The following is a 6,334-nucleotide window of genomic DNA, read 5'->3' as shown; positions in this document are numbered from 1 at the left end:
ATATATATATATATATATATATATAGTATATTTTATATATATATAAAATATATATTTTTTTTTATTGCTTGGAAGTCATCCTTTCACAACTATGTATTTGTTCTAGTTCACAACACTATGTAGTTATAAAATGCATCAAAACTTTGGGACTAATCCTACATCCACCAATGAACCATTTCCTTAGCCTGAACTATGGCTCCTCAGTGTGGTTATTCTCCTCCACCCTGACTTTTTCATCCATGTAAATCTCACCTCTGGACTTCACTGCCTCTGGGAAGATTGAGGTCTTAGCCAGAGATGCTACACTGCTTCATCCTGTACACCAAAGTCCTAGGACCACAAATACACCCTTTAGCCAGAGGAAGATTTGAGATGCAAGAAACCAGGAAAAAAATCTAAACAAAATAAAACTCTGCATGAATTGGGTAACTCTGCTCATCAACAAATTGTACTGCTAGTCCCAGAGAAACTGACAGCTTGCCTCAGATAATATGCAGCTATCAGATATCCAAGGCTAAGTTAGCTGATGGATTTGAAGGATTTTTTTTATTAGATATTTTCTTTATATACATTTCAAATGCTATCCTGAAAGTTCCCTATACCTCCCCACACCCTGCTCCCCTACCCGCCCACTCACACTTCTTGGCACTGGCATTCCCTTGAACTGGGGCATATAAAATTTGCAATACCAAGGGGCCTCTCTTCCCAGTGATGGCCGGATTTGAAGGATTTTTTTAAAAAGCACATATGAGAGTCTTGATGGTGAAACAGGGTAAGTGATTTATAATCTTTGTGATTCTTATGAGCTATATCTCTGGTCAGCAGCATGCTTCACCAGTCATGTAGGAAAAATCAAACGTGGAGATTTAGAAGTGAAAGTTCCACTATCCCTTACAGATACATTAATAGAGATGAAGGAGGAGACAGAATGTGGAGGCTTAAACAGATGGAGGTGGGAGGCTGGAGAAATGGCTCAGTGGTCAAGAGCACTGACTGCTCTTCCAGAGGTCCTAAGTTCAATTCCCAGCATCCGCATGGTGGCTCATAGCCATCTGTAATGGGATCTGATGCCCTCTTCTGGTGTGGCTGAAGACAGCAACAATGTACTCATATGAATAAAATAAATAAATAGAATACAATAGAACAAGTGGAGGGAAGATAATCTGGGATAACTATCTGGGACTGATACTCGGGTAGGGATGGGCAGTGTAGAGGTAGAAAGAGGGAAGACTTCTCAAAGGAGACAAACAATTGACCTGGAACCAGAAGAAAATACGAGATGAGGGAAGAGAGGAAAGAAAGAGTGTCCACTTCCAGGAGACAAAATGAATCAAATCCAGGAGACAAACACATGAACTAAACATACTTGACAAATTAATGAATGTGGTGTATTCAGTCAACCCACACACACTGAGCTCCTGCTGTATGCTACGTGGGTACCAAATACAACGTGATGAGAAATGGTAAAAGATACAGCAAAGACAGCAGCACAGTAAATTTTAAAAAGCAAGGTAAACTACTACAAGTACAAAACCAGAAGCTGCTACCATATAAAGAAAGTCGATTAACACCAGTTTGGATGAGTTGCAGGAAGTGTTTGTAAGGCGGTGTATTTAAACTGACATCTGAGTTTAAAGCAGGATAGAGACTGAGTCAAGGGGAAAACAGCACACTTATGAGAACAGCTTAAGGCAAGAGCAAAGACTCCATCATAGGTCTGACTAGCAAAGTCTCTGATGTTTAAGGACAGTGATCCGGGTGAAAAGGAATTAGATGTTGAACCTTATAGCTCCTTGTAAGGAGGGGAGTCTTTTACTACAGTGCAATGGAAGTCATTAGAAAAGTATGATCTATGGTTTACAGAGATCACCTGTACTCTGAATGTATATAATGGAGACAAAAAAAAAAAAACTTGAAGAGGAATAAGCATGTTGGGAAGTTATTGCAATAGTACAAGTAAAAAATGAGGGTAATTTGGGCCAGGCTAGCATCATTGCTTACAGAGTAAAGTCACTTAGTTTCTCCTTAATTTTGGAAGATAAGTTTATTAGTCTTTACCATCTTTATTTCTGATGGGGTGTGTGTGTGGTCTATGTTCCCTTTGTCTCATGTCTGTTGAGTGGGTCCTTGCTTCGAAATTTTGACGGTATCAATCTATGTAATAGCCAGATATAAATAAACATCATGGCATGCATAAAAACATCTTTGGAGGAGGACTGATTGAGAAGAAGGGAGCCAATGATGGGGGAGGAATAAGAGGGACTATTGGAGGCTGAGTACATCAAATACAAAACTGTCAAAAAAATCTTTGGAAAGTAAAACGAAACAGACGAGATGTGAGGAAGCTGAGTGAACACTGAGTGGCTGATTAACATGTCTGTTGAGTCTGGTTTTCTTCTTCACTGGAGTGTTCAGTGTCCCCTGAGGCCTCTGGGACCATCTCTTTCCTTTTCTATTAAATCACTTGTCATCAGTATAGATTCAATTCAGAGCTCAGTCCTTGGACCTCGCATGAGAAATAGGAAAGATACACATTATCTGCATCACCAAAACATTGTATAAACCTGTAGGTGATTTCCATTGATTTCATTTTCCCAAGTGAAAGATGCTTCACCCAAAAGGCATACACCTTAGGAATACTGCTTTGGGTTATGCTTTTGTGATACTAGCTGGAGGAAGTCAAAACTATTACTGCTTACAATGTTTAGTCAGTTCTGTTTCTACTTGCTCATCTGATCTGTCGTGCAGTATAAGTTATACTTTATATAAAATATACTATTTATAAATTTTATAACTAATGCTGCAGGGTTAATCATCAGGTTCACAATGTCAACTGAATCTAATAGGTAAATGTCTGTGAGGTTTTGTCTGCTTCTCTTTTATAGACCAAGAGATCGTTTTATTATTAGTTTTCTGAGAGGCAGAAAATCACTACTTTGCATGTAATGGAGTTAACATTGTTTAAGAGCAAAGAAAAAAGTTTAGCTTTTTTGCCTTTGTAGTATTTTGTATTTTGTAGCTTAATAGGATCCAGATTTCACATGAGCAATTTTTTTCAGAAACTTGGAATTCTTTTCATTTACAGATCAATTATTATCTCCAAGCTTGATGGTGTGATAGCAGAAGCTAAAACTTCACTTACTGGTTTTAGTTGTATTCTGGCTGAAACTGGCTCTTTTCACAGGATAATTGCAGTAATAGATTTTGTAACAACCCAGGCAAGGATGGGCTTCCCTGTTTTGAGGAACCACTGTTCAAAGTCAACTTTTCAATCAGTATAATGTAGAGAGACTCTCTTGTGCACTGTGTAAAGTACTCTACTGTCAATAAAAAACTCTTTGGCCAATGAGCTGAGGTAGGAAATAGGAGGTGGGAGTTCTTGAGGATGGATAAGGGAATTCTGGGAAAGAGGAAGGCGTTGGAGATTCACCAGGTCAGAGAGGAAGACAGTTGCATAAACCTGAGTAACTAACCAGTAAAAGAACTTAGACTAGAATAAACTGGGTTTTTGAGGTGGGAACTAGTCAAGGAACAGAGCCAGGATTATTGGCCTACTCATTTATTAATAAATAATTAGTCTCAGAGTCATTATTTCTGGGAGCTAAGTGATCAGGAGGAAAAGCTTAGAGTAACAGTATAAGGAGAAAGAGCAGATACATTGGACTTTCTAACATGCCAAAGGCACTGCCATCTTCAAAAATTTTGTGTATTATTCTCAAGTTAATCATATATATTCTTTCCACATTTATTAGTATTCTTAAGATTTTTCATATATTATATTTTGACCATATCTTACCCCATCTCCAATTCTTTCCAGAGCCTCCTCACCTAACCAACTCCATGTTCTTTCTCTATTAAGAAAATAAAACAATAATGACAACAAAAGAACACATACAGAGAACAACAACTACAAAAATCATGGTGTCCATATTGTATTGGCCAACTACTTCTGAGACCCTAGACTGATACATTCAAGGTCACTCTCTTGGAAAAAAAAAAACTGATATCCTTTCTTCAAGCAGCTATCTATTAAAAATAGCTTCTTGGTTAGGAGTGGAACTCATGCCCTTTTCTCCTTCCTCATGCTAAGATTTGTCTTGCTTGAATTTATGCAGGTCTTATTCATGCATGATATTGGCAAAAATCCATTAATTTTTTCCCTCCACATATATATTTTGTACATATGGATCCCAGATCTCCTACCTTTAATATCATTCTATTTGAAGCAACACTATACAAAAAGCTTTCCCTTCTTTCCCTTTCCAAACTAGTTTAATTATATTTTCTTTGTGTTCGTTTACTAAGTATTCTTTTAAATAAGTATTACTGGGCCACACATGAAACTCAGAACTATCTAAAACAGCACTCCTCATACTTCAGTATTTAGATGAACCAACCAACTGAAGATCTGATCAATAAGTCTTAGAAAGAAGCTCAGAGAGCTGCTAACAATTTCCTCATTTTTTTGCCACTGCTGCTGAATTAAGGTCACATCTGCAGAGACAAGGACCTTCATCATCCTGCCCCACCTTGTTCTAGAAAATTCTGACCTTATACTCTGTAACATAATTTGTGATCCCTTCCACTTCTTTTCTTATGCTCTACAAGTAGGCCTAAAACATATTTAAGAATACTATTTGTTATGGTTATACAAATGTTTAATAGAAAGACACTTTGGATGGTGATACTCAAACTACAAATGATGAAAGTCTCAGGGGACATTGAGCACTTTGATGTTGCCTTACTGATGATGGAGTTACCACTTTCGGTGGTGCACAAAATGAAGAACATTTCCCTATCACTGCTTGAAACATAATATGAAAACAGAGGCTCTCCCAGCAGTGCATCAAAGCGGTGGTACCCTACAAGCAGCCATCTAGTGGTTCCACAGCTGTTTTCTTTTCTGCTGTACTTATGACCTGGCCCCTCCATATGCAGGAGGATCTTAGGGTGAGCTCCCAAACTGCACTTCCCCAGGAATCTATTGAATGCTGGAGAAGGCATTCTTTCTCAGTGACAGAGCAGGCTTGGAAGTGACACGCACTCATAATTTGCCCATGATCAGGTAGACAGAAATTTTCCTCACTTTCAGCATGATCATCTGCTACCTTAACTCTGATCTGCCATTCCAGCACCATGCTTATATAAAAGCAGAAAATCACTTGAGTCCCTTTCCTGGAAATATTTCATTAACATAATTATTTATGTGAATAGTCAGAGGAGAAAGTGAAAATATAGTTTATAATATCATAATTACAATAAGATTCAAATGCAAATTGCCATTTTATTGTATTCGTCTATAAAGTTTACACATTTAGAAACCTTCAGTAATGTCTCATGCTTTAAAAAATAAGTAATATGGAGCCGGGAGGCAGAGGCAGGCGGATTTCTGAGTTCGAAGCCAGCCTGGTCTACAGAGTGAGTTCCAGGACAGCCAGGGCTACACAGAGAAACCCTGTCTTGTAAAACCAAAAAAATAAAAATAAATAAAAAAATAAAGTAATACTTGGAAAATATCTTAAATAACGCCTGAATAGTGTTACCTTCTCTCAGATATTTTCTGAATCTTGCTCTTTCCAGGACATAGTGCCTTAGCTTACTTTTTATTGATATTTCTAATCAAACTTTTCATGTTTACTACCATATAATGCTATACTCACACCTTCAACAGCATCTAACCCATGAGGCAAGTGGTAAGTAGAGAGAAAGGCAACACAGTAAATCCTCCGTTGGTTTCTCTACACCCTAGGACAGGCAGCATATGCTTTGGGGCATTCATTCTTTACCCCGAATCTTTTAAGACAGTGGTTCTCAATCTTCCTAATATTGGAACCCTTTAATACAGTTCCTCATGCCACAACCATAAAACTGTTTTTGTTGCTGTTTCATAACTCTAATTTTTCTACTGTTATGAATTACAATGTAAATATCTGTGTTTTCCAATGATCACAGCGGTGGCTGTGAAAGGGTCTTTTGACCCCACAGATTGAGAACTGCTGCTTTAAGCAAACACATATCTGCTTTGAATGGAGTGCACACTTACTACTACCTACCAAAAATAGAGTCCTACTGGCATTGGGAAACAGCTAAATCTTTACCAATAGGTGTTTATGACATCATACTGGAAGAACTCACATGAACACTTTATACACAGTGACTTAAATAAATGCTAATCTATATGAAAGAATTAATTACTTTGCTTGTTGCTGTGACCAAATACCTAACAAATCCGGTGGTTTGAAAAAGACTTCTAGCCGGGTGTGGTGGTGCACGCCTTTAATCCCAGCACTTGGGAGGCAGAGGCAGGCAGATTTCTGAGTTCGAGACCAGCCTG

At 38.0% G+C, this 6,334-nt stretch overlaps 1 pseudogene; it reads left to right on the top strand.

Annotated features, from left to right (window-relative positions):
* Window positions 1-130: 130 nt before the first annotated feature.
* The window catches only part of LOC110283933, a 22,145-nt pseudogene continuing 15,941 nt past the window's right edge, over window positions 131-6,334 (top strand).

The sequence above is a fragment of the Mus caroli genome, chromosome 17 (assembly GCF_900094665.2).
Source record: "Mus caroli chromosome 17, CAROLI_EIJ_v1.1, whole genome shotgun sequence".
Lineage (NCBI taxonomy): Eukaryota > Metazoa > Chordata > Mammalia > Rodentia > Muridae > Mus > Mus caroli.
Note: the sequence above shows the minus strand (reverse complement) of the source record. Positions and strands in the feature narration are given on the sequence as shown.